The sequence below is a fragment of the Schistocerca piceifrons genome, unplaced genomic scaffold (genome assembly GCF_021461385.2).
Source record: "Schistocerca piceifrons isolate TAMUIC-IGC-003096 unplaced genomic scaffold, iqSchPice1.1 HiC_scaffold_1880, whole genome shotgun sequence".
In the NCBI taxonomy this organism is placed as follows: domain Eukaryota; kingdom Metazoa; phylum Arthropoda; class Insecta; order Orthoptera; family Acrididae; genus Schistocerca; species Schistocerca piceifrons.
In genome coordinates, this window is record NW_025727768.1 from 362,215 (window position 1) to 380,204 (window position 17,990).

Consider the following 17,990-nt stretch of genomic DNA (forward strand, 5'->3'; position numbering starts at 1 on the left):
AATGACATATATCTCCTCCTCCAATTTCCCATTTCAATATGCCGTTTTAACATCCATATGATGAATTATTAAATTTCGTTTTACTGCCAAGGCTAAAAGATATCTCAATGATGCATACTTGACTACAGGTGAAAAAGTTTCTTCGTAATCTACCCCTTGTTTTTGTGAATATCCTTTTACCACAAGTCTTGCTTTGTATTTTGGTGATGAGCTTTCAGAGTTCTTCAGATTGAATACCCATCTTGCCTGTAGTGGTTTCTTATCTCCTGGCATATCTACCCATTCAAAGGTTTCGTTCTGATATAAAGATTCTAATTCTCTCTTCATCGCTTCTTTCCATTCTTGAGAGTTTGGGCCACTCATTGCTTCTTCTGCTGTTCTTGGCTCATCATTAAAAGACTGTGCTGTATACATCTCAAAATATGGATATTCCTTCGGTTTTGGTACACGAGAAGAACGCCTTACATTGATTTCTTCATTTTTTTCATCCTCTAACTCGTTGTCATCATAAATTGTATCCATTTGTCCTTGGCTGTCGTCTTCCTCTTTTGCACTTTCTATTTCCTCACACAAGGTTTCACCTTCTGAACTAGGTGCAGTTGACTTAGTGGTTTTGCTCTCTTTTGAGTCCTTTCTATTTTCAAAGAATATTACATCTCTACTTGTGACAATCTTTTTAGTCAATGGATCCATTAATCGGTAGCCCTTTGAATTTTCACAATAGCCTACAAAAATATACTTTTTAGTTTTCGGATCTCATTTTCCTCTTAGCTGTTTTGGAATATGTGCCATTGCAACACACCCAAAAACCCTTATATTGCTTAGATCAGGTTTCTTTCCTATCCATATCTCATTAGGGGTTCTATTCTTTAATGCTTTTGTAGGTGATCTATTGTTCAAATATACAGCTGTTGACACTGCCTCTGCCCAAAAATCTTTGGATAATTCAGCGTCAGTCATCATGCTCCTTGCTTTCTCAACAATGGTCCTATTAGCCCTCTCAGCAACCCCATTTTGAGATGGGCTGTACCTTATGGTAGTTTGATGCCTGATTCCCTTTTCTGCCAGAAGTTTCATCAATTTCTGGTTAATATATTCTCTCCCATTATCAGACCTGATGATCTTGATCTTCTTTCCCATCCACCTTTCAACCATATTGCAATATTCCTCAAAGATATCTCTCACTTGGTCTTTCGAACTAAGAAAATAAACATGAGTATATCGTGAGTAATCATCAATAAACGTAAGAAAATAATTACTCCCACCTATGGATTCACACTCCATAGGACCACATACATCTGTGTGGATTAACTGTAAGACTTCTGTGGATTTACTCTTACTAGTCTTGAAGGGTAACCTTGCTTGTTTTCCCTTTATACATGCCTCACAAGGATCCTTGGACACACTAAAATTCTGTATTACCTTTACCATATTCTTTATTATAGACATACTCTTTCTATTTAGATGTCCAAGCCTCCGGTGCCATAAAAAACCTTCTGCTGAATATACTGAATCACTAACATTATTATGTTTACTGTCAATGGTATCCAACTTAAAAATACCCCTTTCGTTACTTGCTGTAGCTATAACTTCACCACTTTCACTGATTACTCTTGCACCCTGCATGTCAAAGTCACTGTATTTCCTTTCTTGACAATTTCCCCTGCAGACAGCAGGTTAGTTGCCACATTTTTCACATAATGAACATTGTGTGCTGTACCCATATCTGATTCACCATTTACACTTGCATGTAGATCTAGTTTCCCAGCCAGGTAACACTGGAGCTTGTTGCCATCAACAGTAGATATTCCCATATGAGTATTATCTTTGATGTCATAAAGAAGTGATTTATCTTTAACAATATGCACAGATGCACCTGAGTCTCAAATCCATTCCATATCACGATTGCTCATCCCACCAAAAGAATAAAAACATGAGAGTGCCTTACCTTTGTTATTGGACCTTCTCTCTGGGCTATCAGTAACATACCTCTTTTGCTGAGTGTCTGATCTTGGGCTTACTTTTTCTTTGCACTGAGACGCAATATGTCCCATCTTCTGACATTTATAGCACCTCACCAATTTCTTCTCTTTGTTTTTTAAGTAGAGAGCAGATGCACCTTCCTTCTCCAATGTACAACAGCTTGGAGCACTCTTTACGTCCTGCAGGATTTTCACCTTAACACTGTCGCCTCTGATTTGTATACCCGAGCTTTCAAGTCCCATAATCATAGGTGCATACCTTTTGGGCAGTACTGCCAACAGCAATGTTCCTATCCATTCGTCAGCGATCTCGAATCTGATGTTTCTCAGTCGGTTCGACGTGGTTGTTATTTTGTTAACGTATTCGTCTACACTCTTACATTTGTCCAGACGAGTGGTAATTAACTCGCGTAATAATCCTACTTTTCTCGTAAGACCACCATCCTCGAATGCACTTCGTAAATTGTCCCAGACTTCTTTCGTTGTAGCAGCTTTTCCAACGTGAACATAATTCACCGAATCAATCAGTAATATCAATTTTGATTTTGCTTTCCTATCCTTACTTGAACAATTCTGATCTGTGAATTTCATTGTCCCATCTACCACGTCCCATAGGTCGTCTAAACGTAAATACACTTCTACTGCGAACTTCCAGGTTGCATAGTTTTCGCGACCTATAAGTCTTTCAATCTGTGGAATTTGTGCCGCACTCATTCTTAACGGTAACTTGCTTTTTATTGCCGTAAAGAACACCGAAAAATAATGCGGAAAAAAACTGCGATCGTCTTGTAAGGATAACTCGCACTTCACGTAAATTGGAACTTTTCCAATACTTTCTCCCTACCATTTTATTGATATACTTATTCCAAATGCACACTGGGCCCATAACCTATTGGAATTTGCGCAGCTCAATAAGTATTAAGGAGAAAAAAAGGAAATTTTACTAATAACTATATTTGCACATTCAAGAACAAACAAAATTAACAGCGAACACAACAGAATAATTAGCACACACAAAGAGTGTTAGACAATGTCAAAGAGGTCTATTTTACACAGTGCACTTTGCGCCGTCACACACGAAATATATTGTCCACACATTCAAACAGTTTACCAGTGAGAGTATTGGATGCATCATGCAAATTTAAATACATGTCTCCTGACAGCATTTACCCTGCAATATTAAATCACGACTTTATATATATATATATATATATATATATATATATATATATATATATATATATATAATATACTTTCAGTTACAATATAGCCTCGAAGATTTAGTTCCATTTTAGCTACTTCCACATGTTATAGACATTTCACATTTTTTTCATAACGGATTTCAGTTGCTTATTAAAGAGTATTTAGACTGCTTCACCAGGTACACTCATCGTTGGTTTCACATTCATCTGTCTAGTGTAATAATTTCTCTATTAGGAGCCATAGTACTGAGATATCCAATTTATAAATGGAAACGTATTTTTCTTGCTGCAATCTTTATTTGCCTATACTCCACTACAGTTTCGCCTTTTAAGGAATCTTCAGTGGATTTATTCTCGAACTACACAGTTTTGCTTTTATACACGATACTGGTTGACCAGAAAATAGTAAGCAACACAATTTTTACATTAATGAATTGCTGCTTACAGTTGTACGTATTTCCAGCCGATATCTACGTCTCCTGTCATCTGATCACACTAAGTGAAGTGATTGTTCCCCTAACGTATAACGAGGGCAGATAAAATGCAGATTTTTGGCTGGAAAACAAATTTGTTGGTGTGTCTTTAATCCACAACAAATATATACTTATTTGTCTTAGAAGTTAGAAAGTCTTTTTCTTGCGGTATCTACGTATATTTGTGTTTAGACGCGTTTTACATGAATACATATTTTTGTGTCATATTTGCTACTGTAGGGTCTTGTACCATGGGAAGCAAGGAGAGGATGTTGCTTGGTAGCTGGTGTCCTCTTTCTATAACACAACTGCACACATATTTTAACAAGGTTCTTTATTCGTAAGAAGAAGGAGCTACTTATCTTTAACCAAGTTGTTGTGGTACAAGCTCTTCTGTAATAATCCACATTAGCCTCACTGCTGGTGAAGTACAAGTCCCACTATAAATGGTAATGTAAAATGGCAGATGCGAACCAGGATAGTGACTGAGCTAGTAACTGAGCTGGTTGTGACTGACTGACTTGGTTGGCCGTCTGTGACTGACTGGGCGCGGCGGCGATCTAAATACTGACGGTCGAGAGGACTTTGGCGGCGCATTGCTTGCGAGTCTGTTTTTCCCCTGTCTTCTGATAAGTGCGCTTGATTCATCGCCTATTATCGATCTTCTTGCAAACTCTTTGCCGATCGGTGTGCTGGCGACAGCTTATGCCAGCAACACATAGTGTGTATGTTGTCAGAATACAGTGCTGGAACAAGACTGCGGCACCCTCAGTGACAAGGTCTTTTTAATGATAAGTGAGATGATAGATAATTCATCACTGTAGCAGTATATGACAATAACTTCTGACCAAATAAAACACATATAGCACAGTAAAACGTGCCCAAACAGTCGCATCAATATGTGATCAAAAGTATCCGGACACCTGGCGCCCTCCATCGGCAATGCTGGAATTCAGTATGGTGTTGGCCTACTCTTAGCCTTGATGAGAGCTTCTACTCTCGCAGTCATACGTTCAGTCAGGTGTTGGAAGGTTTCTTGGGGAACGACAGCCTATTCTTCATGGACTGCTCCACTGAGGGGAGGTATAGATGTTGGTGGATGAGGTTGTGCTGGATTTCCAACACATCCCAAAAGTGTCTATAGGATTCACGTCAGGACTCTATGCGGGCCAGTCCATTACAGGGCTGTTATTGTCATGTAAGCACTCCGTCACAGGTCGTGCTTATGAACAGTTGCTTTATTGTGTTGAAAGATGCAATTGCCATCCCAGAATTGATCTTCAACAGTGGGAAGCAAGAAGGTGCTTAAAACATCAGTATAGGCCAGTGCTGTGATAGTGCCACGCAAAATAACAAGGAGTGCGAGCCCCCTCTTTGAAAAACATGACCACACCACAACACCACCGCCTCCAAAATTTACTGTTGGCACTACACACGCTGGCAGATGATGTTCACTGGGCATTCGCCATACCCACACCCTGCCATCGGATCGCCCCATTGTGTACCGTGATTTGTCACTCCACTCAACATTTTTTCACTGTTCAGTCGTCCAATGTTTATGCTCCTTACGCCAAGCAAGGCGTCATTAGACATTTGCCCGTTTGATGTGTGGCTTATGAGCAGCCGCTAGGCCATGAAATCCAAGTTTTCTCACTTCCTGCTTAGCTGTCATAGTACTTGCAGTGGATCCTGATGCAGTCTAGAATTCCTGTGTGATGGTCTGTATAGGTGTCTGCCTATTACACATCACGACCCTCTTCAACTGTCGGCGGTCTCTATCAGTCAACAGACGAGGTCAGCCTGTACGCTTTTGTGCTGTACGTGTCCCTTCACGTTTCCATTTCACTATCACATTGGAGACAGAGGACCTAGAGATGCTTCGGAGTGTGGCAATCTCGCGTACAGACATATGACACTGGTGACACCCAATTGCCTGACCACGTTCGAAGTCCGTGAGTTCTACAGAGAGCCCCATTCTGCTCTCTCATGATGTCTAATGACTACTGAGGTCGCTGATATGGAGCACCTGGCAGTAGTTGGCAGCACAATGCACCTAATATGAAAATCGTATGTTTTGGGGGGTGCCCATATACTTTTGATCAAATGGTGTAATGTACCCCTACTTGGTGAATGCACAGACGTGTACTCTTGAGTCCAAACTATCATAAAGGTGCCAAGCGATGTCCTGTGATAAACTGTGCTGAGCATCTTTTGCCTTTCGTTGTAATCTGGCAATGGTTCTTCCAGGCTCTGGAGAATCAGTAAGTTATTGCAACTGACTAGAGATGAGGACAGTTGATGCACATGACGAAGAGCACATTGCACCAAAGCAACCATACATTATCCTGCTAAAAAGGCACATCGTCTTCGTGTCGAAGAAATGGTCTATGCCTGTGCAATGTAATGGGCACTGGTTACTTTATCTTTCAGAAACACCAGATATGACCACTAACTTAAGTGATTGCCTCTCTCCCACCACTACCATCAACTCTGGAATGAGACGTATGTGTCATAGGTGACTGCACTCTAGAATAGGCAGTTCATCAGGTATACAGCAGAAGTATGTCCATCGCTTGCATATAGACAGAACCTACTCTCTAATCACTGAAGACAACAGCTCCATTCCACTCTACAGTCAACACTTTAACGACACCAGAGTGCTGGTAGCCATGGTTAGTGGTGTCATGGAGGCTGTGGTATCCTGGACAAACATGCATGTGATCTTAATCCTGCTGCAAGCTGATGGTTCCCAATTATCCCTGACGAGACAGCAGATGCAACATTAGCCCTGATTTCGATCCTTCATGATGTTCGGCTGGCCACCACTCTTCACACAATGGGTCGACATTGACATTCATCTGTACTAAATCAAAGTCCAGAACATGGTCTACAGACGTGGAAATGTTCCACAGCCCACTGATGAAAGCAGCGACGCATTACCAATACATTGTGCCCAACATGTGTAGCAATCTGTCCATCCATCTTCCTGCTGGCTGTAGCTGTTCAGCACGAGTCTGCCCTCTTTGGTGAGGTACGGTTGTACGCCAGAATGAATGTTTCAAACACTTTTCACCTCTAAACTCGACACAGTTATTGCATGCTGAGTCAGAACCCAGGGTCCTCAAACAGCCCTACTGAGCATCAAGAATCTGTAACACTACAGCCCCTCAGTATGCGCATCTTATACGCTGTGTGTCTGAACACAGTTCTTGAGAGTGTCGGATTTTTTTTTTCTGGCAGTGTATTATGCTGCACAAAGCCTTCCGTACATGACCATCTGTGCCATATTCTTTACAATTGCCTCACTGCTCTTTTATGAACTACAAATATTCTGTTTTAATTTGGCAACATGTAGACTGCACTGAAGAGAATAGTTTGGGAAACATATGTCCACAGAACATTTTTCAGATAGCTTTGTCATCAACACACAGGCACGCTTGTCTAACACGTTTTTCAGAATACTGATTTAGTTCAATTATCAAATCACTGACTAGTGTAGCGACATCGACGTAACACTGTTGCTAATTGGAAAAAAAAGTAGATCATCCACTTTCAAACTGTTAGACGTATCAGTGGACGTATTAACACAGCCCATGGATGCTTCTGTTACAGGTACTATTCTTGTAGTTGATGCAATGATAGCATACTCGTTCTGAAGTACTTGTGCAGCGTTCTCTGCCTCTTGAAATGTCCTGAAACAAGTTTTTAAGCCTACGGTCTAATAACGTCACCAGCATATTAACAGTCAATGTGTTAAATGATTTCACTCTTTCACTGACTAATCAAGGAATCCAGAACACTTTGTCCTTCATTACTTGTCAAGTTGCTTTACAAGTCCGAAAATTTTGCAGCGACACCTCATATAAGAGGTAAAATTAAAGAAGCAGTGATGTATGACTCCCCTGAGATTGTTGTTGCTGCTACTTCAAAAGGTTCAAAAAGATCTATTATATTTTGTACAGCTAGGTAATTTTCTGCTGTGAGGGCAGTGCTTTTGAACTTTCATTGTTCACAATGCCAAGCTCACTTCGTACTTCCAAAATTCTTTCGAGCATGTGGCATGAGCTGTTCCATCGAATCAGCACCTCTTGCATCAGTCTCACTTCTTTTTTGTTTGCTCTTTTTTGAACGTTGCACAGTTTGTCACTGGCTAGTTTAGAGCTATGAAGGAAAGTCACAATAGCCTTTATTTTCAATAAAATTTTGGAAAACGTTTCTGCTTACAAACAATCTTCACTGTTACATCTACATCTACATCTACCTCCGTACCCCGCAAGCCACCTGACGGAGGGTACCTTGAGTAGCTCTATCGACTCTTCCTTCTATTCCAGTCTCGTATTGTTCGTGGAAAGGATTGTCGATATGCCTCTGTGTGGGCTCTAATCTCTCTGATTTTATCCTCATGGTCTCTTCGCGAGATACACATAGGAGGGAGCAATATACTGCTTGACTCCTCGGTGAATGTATGTTCTCGAAACTTCAGAAAAAGCCCGTACCGAGCTACTGAGCGTCTCGCTTGCAGAGTCTTCCAATGGAGTGTATCTATCATCTCCGTAACGCTTTCGCGATTACTGAATGATCCTGTAACGAAGTGTGCTGCTCTCTGTCGGATCTTCTCTCTCTCTTCTATCAACCCTATCTAGTATGGATCCCACATCGGTGAGCAGTATTCCAGCAGTGGGCGAACAAGCGTACTGTAACCTACTTTCTTTGTTTTCGGACTGCAATTCCTTAGGATTCTTCCAAGGAATCTCAGTCTGGCATCTGCTTTACCGACGATTAATTTTTTATGGTCATTCTATTTTAAATCACTCCTAATACCTACTCCCAGATAATTTATGGAATTAACTGCTTCCAGTTGCTGACCTGCTATATTGTAGCTAAATGATGAAGGATCTTTGTTTCTATGTATTCGCAGCACATTACACTTGGCTACACTGAGGTTCAATTGCTTTTCCCTGCACAATGCCTCAATTCATTACAGATCCTCCTGCATTTCAGTACAATTTTCCATTGTTACAACCTCTCGATATACTACAGCATCATCCGCAAAAAGCCTCAGTGAACTTCCGATGTTATCCACAAGGCCACTTACATATACTGTGAACAGCAACGGTCCTACAACACTCCCCTGCGGCACAACGGAAATCACTCTTACTTCGGAAGACTTCTCTCCATTGAGAATGACGTGCTGCGTTCTGTCATCTAGGAACTCTTCAATCCAATCACACAATTGGTCTGATAGTCCATGCGCTCTTACTTTGTTCATTTAACGTCTGTGGGGAACTATATCAAACTCCTTGCGGAAATCAAGAAACACGGCATCTACCTGGGAACCCGTGTCTATGGATCTCTGAGTCTCGTGGACGAATAGCGCGAGCTCGGTTTCACATGATAGTTTTTTTCGAAACCCATGCTACAGCGTAGATTTCTAGTCTCCATAAAAGTCATTATACTCGAACATAATATGTGTCCCAAAATTCTACAACTGATTGACGTTAGAGATACAGGTCTATAGTTCTGCACATCTGTTCGACGTCCCTTCTTGGAAATGGGGATGACCTCTGCCTTTTTCCAATCTTTTGGAACGCTACGCTCTTCTAGTGACCTACGGTACACTGCTGCAAGAAGGGGGGCATGTTCCTTGGTGTACTATGTGTAAAATCGAACTGGTATCCCGTCAGGTTCAGCAGCCTTTCCTCTTTTGAGCGATTTTAATTGTTTGTCTATCCCTCTGTCATCTATTTCGGTATCTACCATTTGTCATCTGTGGGACAATCTAGAGAAGGAACTATGATGCAGTCATTCTCTGTGAAACAACTTTGGAAAAAGACATTTAGTACTTCGGCCTTTAGTCTGTCATCCTCTGTTTCAGTACCATTTTGGTCACAGAGTGTCTGGACATTTTGTTTTGATCTTCCTACCTCTTCGAAGTAAGGATTTTCTGCCAAGTCAGTACATAGAACTCTACATTTAAGTTGATGCAGTGGGCAAAACAGGGTGAATGTCGAATCCTTAAAATTTAGACAGATTTTTCGTAATTGCAGTGTTGTCTGTAACCACTACTATTGTCTTATCACGGGTATTGTATTCTAGTAAGATTTGATCTGAAAATATGTAATGTTAATGTAACCTGCAGGTATGTCCGAAATTTTGCATAACATTGTCAAAAAATTTCTTTCTTTAGCGTCTTGTTATCTGAGAAATTACTTTCATACGTAAAAAATAATTCACATAAAAATTTGGCCAATATATTATTTGTCGATGTTACATCGAGCTTCAGAGTCTTAGAAGCATGGGGAAAACAGGAAGAGCAAGAGGAAGAAAAAGGTGGTCGTATGGAATAGGGATGTGAGAGGGGAAATGTTCACCGTTCAGCTACGCAATGTTGCTACGTTAGGTGTGCATGCTTGCTGATGAAGTGCAGCAGTTATGGTATAAACTGGACATTGGAATAACAAGGTTGAAACTGGGTTGAAGAGATCAAGGGTGGCTCCTTCACTCATGTTTTTTCTCTGTTGAGTTGACTCTCAGTACGAAACAAAAGGGCCATCACTCTACTGCAGTGCTACAGCCACTACATCACAGAGATCGGTAGCACTTGTGATCTTAGTGCAGTTGACATAAAGCATGTAGCTTGTAGAAGTTTTGTTGGGTGTTTTGCCTTTCGTCGGGGGGAAACACACGGAGCGGTATAAAGAGCACGGTATTAATGAAGGATATGGTAAGGTGCAGCGAGAGACCGATGTATTCCTATAATATACCCGCGTTGCTCGAATTATACACTTGACAGAACCTGAGAGATAGCGTTTCGTCAGCTTCACTGCAGTGGCGATACGACAGCTTCCATTACTCAATAGCTCAGAGTTTACCATTACCACTGGTAAGTTTCGATTCGTTAGTAAGGCTTATATTTACAACTTGCTATGGTTAGTCTTTTATGGCAAATATATGTGTTAATTTTTGATGCCATTTTATAAGCACCGAAAGTTTTAATTCTTTCCAATTCGCTGACATAAGGGAAACACTTCCACATAAATCGCCACAAAAGCAAGTTGTTTATATACTCAGAAGACAGCAACATTGTAATTGTAATGCCACTGCAGCTGATTTTTCTATGCTATATTAACTTTGGTTCAGATCGTGTTGGGGTTACCATTCATTTCTCACTTGTTAGTCTGCTATTGCACGAACTCTCAAGAGAAAACTATGGGCGTGGAAGTAACAATATTTTGAGAAAGCGCATTACAGAGACATCTATGTTCAAATGTGTTGTTTATTTGTAGTAATGAATAAGAAAATATACTAAGCCTGTTGTAACACAATTACTCAATGATCTGTTGCAGCTGGCAGTGTCTAAACAGAACACAAATACACGATAACGTCAGATTTCTATCGACAAGATTGGCGAGTGTAGTGGGGGCGGGAAAGGGACGGGTGAAACTGCCAAGAAATATCTTACAAGTTACGCCGACTTGACTTATACCGACATGTACCGATCACAAGAACGAAACGAAACTCAGCATGGCATTGACAAGTTAAAGGAGGAAACGTTTTTAAAAAATGTTAGTTGCATGTGCATAGATTATGCCTTGTGTAGCCTGTAGTTTTTGTCACTTTTAATATGGGTGAAACTAATTTTTCGTTTATTATAGAGTGGCAAGTCAATGGCAGTATGAGTTATATGTGTCGCTTTTCCACATGTCTGTTATAACACTAAAAAATTACATTTTGTAAGGGCTTACTCCGATTTATTTTTTATCGCTTCTTATAGTTTTGAGATCGGTAAACATTTAAGTGTGGTTTTTATCCGCTGTCTAAGGCACAAACAATTTTTTTCAAGCATTGATGGTCGGAAGTTGTGTATGGCAGAATGTAGATAGCAGTCATTTGTGCATAAAGAGAACCAAGTTCTTTTTTTTACATTTGAACTGGCATCGTACAACTGTCTTGTGTTAAAATAACTGGTTGTAGAGGTTCTCGATTTGTTTTTGGTTGCACCTCTTCCACTTGATCTAGCTCACAACTCGATCCCTTCCCTTTCGCTTCTATTGCTAATTCATGGTTCCTAGTTTTCACCATGATTTCTTTTTAGTGGTCTCTTAAATTAGTCCTATTCGCTGATCATGTTTATTATCTCAAATGCAGATGGTACACTTTACAAACTGACTGTTATCCCTCGCTTTCTTGAAAAAATTCCACATGGATTATTGATTTTTACGGTTCATTTTCAGAACAATAAGACGCAGCTCTTACATAAACAAAAGCGCGGAATTTCCTCAGCCAACAGAGACTGTCGCTGGCACGCAAAAAGTACTGATCGCTTCATGTCGGCACCATTCGGAAAACTTCTTCGCTACTGTGCTCTTTGTCTCACTGCTGCCGACAGAGGTTGAACAGTTGTGGCACTATAGTTGCATGATCAATAATAATGTTGTGTGGCGTTTAAATAACGAAGTGAGTGACGAAGAAGCGATTGTTGGCATATTGTGGTCGCCCCCTATGGTACCTCGTAGAGCGAGAAGCTTAAGGGATAGAATTCTTTCTCGTGACGTTCGAAAAATTATTCATCAGGTTGCAGAAAGATGTAAACACGAAAAATGAAAAAAAAATGGTGAGCTTATTCACCTGCTGCACAAATTTCAAACAAGGGGTTTCAGCATTAACGAGCAAGAGCTTAAGAAATATATACAGGATTTGGAGCTTTGCAAAAACAGCCATGGACATTCAGTCAACTCTTGGCAAGAAGTGATTAGTTTTGTCTCACATCCACTAAAACATTCACATTTCGCCCGAATTACTTATGAATACGCCCTACAATGCTGTGAAAGCATATAGCATGTAAATACAGCTGTATATTTTAATGTTTGTGTCCAGCCATCACTTTACGTATTAATATGTACAACTGAAAACACTTGTAAGTGCATTGAGGACTCAGAAACAGAAGAGGGCAGTAGCAGGTGTGTTTACTTGATAACGACAATAATTGTATTTATTTTAAAATGCATTACACGTTACAATCAGAAACACTTAAAAAATCTTTAAAATGTCATATTTTCCTCTACTAACTGCGTTGTATTACAACAGCATTATTTACATTTGTATTCCATTTTACAAGTAAGTAAGCCCACACATTTGAAGATGAAAATCAGTATAACGCACATTCACAATTACGTGTTATTTAGCTGTGTAGTTTTCGCCATAAGCATCTGATCGGTACGAGACACACGACCATGAGTTGTCATCATTGGAAGACAAACAAGAAAATTAAAATTCCCTTTTTCACGAACCCCTCTCCCACAGCGAACAATCCATTAACAACATAGCTTATAAACAACTTAGACTGGCTTAGGCGCCACCGTATTTGTTGTTGATTAAATAGCACCATACAGTCTACATTTCCTCTGCACTCCAAACGCCATGGAGGTAATAGGAACCAACAATTTTTCAGGCGCCAATTACATTATAAAAGATAGGACTAACGATAGTTAAACCAGACTACCGATAGCGCATATACTATCGATTAATCGATAGTCTGACGATGTAAGTAACACTGTCGAATGTTAAGATCATGCCCACCAGGATATTATGAAGGTATTCGTTACTCATTAGCTTGTTGTCGAAACGAACGGATAGGATTTTCGCAGACATAGGTAATTCATCTTTGGTCGCAAGTCCCCGTGGGATGGAAAGAAATGAATTAAATGTTATCAAGGCAACAGAAGAGTGGAAATTTGATTATTCTTTTTCTTGTGCCGCGGTATCTTTGTACACGTATGTTTGTGACAGGACCAAATGTGCATTTAAATGCATGCTTGTAGAATGTATTTAATGCGGAACTCTTAAAACTTGCCCACAAAAAGTCTAGGTCTAGTTTAGCAGGGGATACAACCCGTTGGCTTTGACCAATGGCTTCGGAATTGGCCAGAAATCATGTATTATAAAGATGAAAGAGCTGAGAAGAATGTTCAGAAACAAAGGAATGCAAGACAGAAAGACTGTACTTCACATATATAAGTGCTAGTAGTATTTTCACGTTAATGATATCGCGTGTTTGTATCTTAGTATTTCTCCGCAAAATACAATGGAAATACATGAATGAAATATATTACTAGCAAAGAAGACATCAAGTTACATGTACGTCAGTTGTATGTCGAAACTCTTTCGAACTGTATTGCTTAAGTGCAGTACGGGATACAAATTTAGCGTATGTCGATTTCTTAATTTCAACTAGCATTGCTGTCCTGTTGTTCACTTGAACTATGTATCCCCTGCTTCACTAACCATAAATGAAAAACCCGATACAAATTAAAAGCTCATCCGAAGTGTGTTGCTTAAGTACAGTACGGAATACGAGTTTGTCATAAGTCGATTTCCTCGTTTTCACCAGCATTACTGTCCTGTTCTTCACTTGAACGATGTATCCTCCTCTTCAGTAAACCCTAAGTGGAATACAGGATACAAATTGTAGATGTGTTGTTTATTTAGTCTATTACTAACAGTCTTTTCTTATGTACATATCAGTACCACTGATGACAGAAGGACCTACGTATGTAATATATGTATACCAGACTTCCGTTGACCTCTATATATGTACACTGGTGACGAAACGGTGGAAATAGACGTACGCTACATTCGCAACTGTACCTCAATTGTACTACACGGAGACAAGAAGACGACACATGTACAATTTGTATCCCGTACTTCACTTTGGGGTACAGTTTCCTTGTTGCCTTGGAAGCTAATGGTATCCCATTCGTTACTTGAGCTATATAGCTATACGCAACATTTGTATCTTGCTCGCCAATTGACATATATAGTGTCAGTTAAAGGCGAAGTGAAGGATGGGATACAAATTTTCGTTGTGTCGTCAGTGTTAATGCGAAGTGAAGGACATGATAGAAATTTTAGTTGTGCCGGGGGTTTAGCCTGTAATATAGCAAGTACACATTCGAAAATGTCGTACTGATACTAGTGCTGGGAAACGAAAGAAGATCGACAGCTGAGAAATTTCTATTACGTACTTTACAACACGAAAATACACATATTGGTGGAATAAAACAGTGAAATATGTCAAAATAGTGAAATACAGTGAAAGAAGCAAATGGAAAAGTGAACTTACCACACGGAAATATCGAGGAATAACCGAAGCTCACCTAGACAGACAGTAACGAAAGTTCCATACCCACAAACAAACAAATCCATTCCTATAAACGAAAATAAGACACTAAAAATTTTTCTACAATAACAAACTAATACTCCAAATTACCTCAATATCATTACGAATAATTATTTTAATGTACAATGATAGCGCTTATCCGGGACACAGAACTGTTTTATTATCTATGCCTCGAAGTGAAGACATTACTATCTCTGACTAATGCATGACGATTGACGTTATTGGTCAAAGCCGACAGATTATATTCCCTGCTTCACTAGACCAGAAGTGCTACGCTTGTGACCGGCTTGACGATAATTTACGTCTTGTAAGCGTGTGTGGTCGGATGTGCTCGATAAAATTCAAAACAAAATTGTGATACTTAAATGTCTACTGGGGTCAACAGAAGCGTCCGATCTTACCCGTCGGCTTTGACCCGTGACGTAAGCGTGTTGTGGTGTGTGACGTCATTACGGCGCGGAGTTTGATTTGCGATTGTGGCGTGTTTGTAGATGTCTTGTTTTTGTTTGTCGTGCTCTCTGGTGGTGTGTTCATGGTTTTCGTTTGTTTCGTGTGGTGGGGTCAGTTTTCTGTTGCTCAGGTGTTGGATTTGAAGCGGAATTTCTATTAGTGAGTTAATGGTTAATTTAATGCTCATTGCTGTATCCGATCTCACGCGTCGGCTTTGACCCGTGACGTAAGGGACCTACACATTGATCTGTAGCGTAGCCCTGAATACGAGGTTAGGTTGGGAGTTTTTTTTTTGGAATGCGGCCGCGGCAGCGGCCGCCTATGATTCGAAAATATTGATTTGACACTAATGAACATGTATACGTAATATGAAGCAATTTGATGAACATAGTGATCTGTAGCGTAGCCCACTTGAGGTTAGGTTGGGAGTTTTTTTTTCGGAATGCGGCCGCGGCAGCGGCCGCCTATGATTCGAAAATATTGATTTGACACTAATGAACATGTATACGTAATATGAAGCAATTTGATGAACATATTGATCTGTAGCGTAGCCCACTTGAGGTTAGGTTGGGAGTTTTTTTTTGGAATGCGGCCGCGGCAGCGGCCGCCTATGATTCGAAAATATTGATTTGACACTAATGAAGCCTGTGGGGGGATGGGGGGGCACTGCAGACTCCCCCCACCGCATAACGACACATGATGATCAAATTTTGAAAAAAAATGAAAAAGTTTTTCCGTACCTGCTAAACTGCATAAGTGCCGATGTATGTAGGTGTAAGGGAAGCTTTCGTTTCTTAGTTTTCTATTGGGGGATGTGATCGGTAGGTTCTGTTGAGCTATATAGGTTAAGGGAAGTGTCCGATTATGGATAGGAATGTGTTTTTTGGTATTTGGTCAGTTTTGTGATGTTGATTTATTTCGTTGTTTTGCGTGGTTTTGAATGGCGGTCGGTGGCTACATTTCTGTATATTTAGTTTCTTCACACCCAAAAACCCCTAATTTCCCACACTTGTCCCGTTACAGTCATTAGGCTTTTTGTGAAACTTGTGTATTTCAGTGTTTACAATACGTATGCGATGTTTTTATATCCGCCATATTGGAATTGTTTATAGTCGTTTCCGCGGTATTTGTGACGTCATGGGTCAAAGCCGACGGGTAAGATCGGACGCTTCTGTATTTCCGAAATCACAGTACCACATACCCTGTTGCTGAGTTACTACCACAGTTCCATGCAGCATGTACCACTTCGATGAAAACAATAACAAACACAGATCTTTCGGCCCGCCAAAAATTTCTTCTACAAAGATAATACTCGCAACGCCTTCAATTGGATGTGGTAACTTGTGTGAACTACGTCACTTCCCGTGTTTCGCTGTCGCTAGACTAGAGGTGGGCCAAACGGTTATTCTGGAGTAACCGTTAACACAGTTCCAGTTATTCTTTGATAACCGTTATCTTTAACGGTTATTAATAACTGCCAAGTTATTTTTCGCTAGCGAATACCGAATACTCCGACAGTTAAATAACGACATAGTTGGAATCCATCAGTTATCAGTATAACTGCGAGTAGTGTGAAATAGCAGGAATGTCGTATGAATCGTGTCATAACCTCAGCTTATTAACTCCGGGTACATTTTAGTTGATGTTAGAACGATTATTAGTGTTTCATATTATATGTTTGTAGGTTATCGGTCGCTATTAGAAATATTATCTTCGCAGCTGCGACAGAAAGTACGGGGAACTTCGCCAAAGCACTGTTTAAGTAAAATGTTAACAACGTGTGTTTTTAAGTATGAAGTAGTATGTAAACTGAGTACTGTAGGTTAAATTCGAAGCTTAATTTCTTGTGCTGCTCACATAATAGAATAAAGTGTACAGCCTTGTAATACAAAAAAAAAAAAATATACGTAATGTGACAGATTCGTTTACTCTTGTGCTGTAAAAGCTAGACCTATTGGGGAAAGTGTGAGTACGCTAATCCAAGTTTTATGTCAAATTTGGAAACTGCTCGATTTCTCCAGCTACAGCATGTTTATAACATATGAAGACATGCAGATCGAAATGGTTGACAGTGTTACAACTCGATAATAAATTCAGTTGGGAAGGGCATACCACATTTTTTCATTCTATTATTTCATAAGGGAGCATATTCTGTGGTAACTTATCAAACGTAGCAAAAGTTTTTCGCATGTAAAAGCGTGTAATAAAAATTGTTTGTGGTATCAATTCAAGAACATCATGTAGGAACGTGTTCAAGGAACTTTGTATTCTAACCACTGCTTCCTAGTATATTTATTCCTTAATGAAATTTGTTACAAGTATTTCCAACCAATAGCTTAATACATAATATCAGTACTAGAAATGGGAACAGCAATCTACATAAAGACCTAAAATCACTTACCTTGGTCCAAAAGGGGTCCAGTATTCAGGAACATGCATTTTCAATAAACTGCCAGCAAGTCAGCAACCATTAAAAACTTGGTTTCAGATAAAGCACGGTTTACAGTGTGTTTGAAAGACTATTTGATACAGAAGTGTCTGATTCCACCCGTCATCAATATGCCGGAAATGGCTATTTTAAGTGTGTCTATGACGTCACTACATACACATGGCAACAAACACGAAGATACATATAAATAATACAATAACATTTCTCACCAAAAATACAATCAAACCAATGGGACAACTGCGGGAAGTTGGGGGT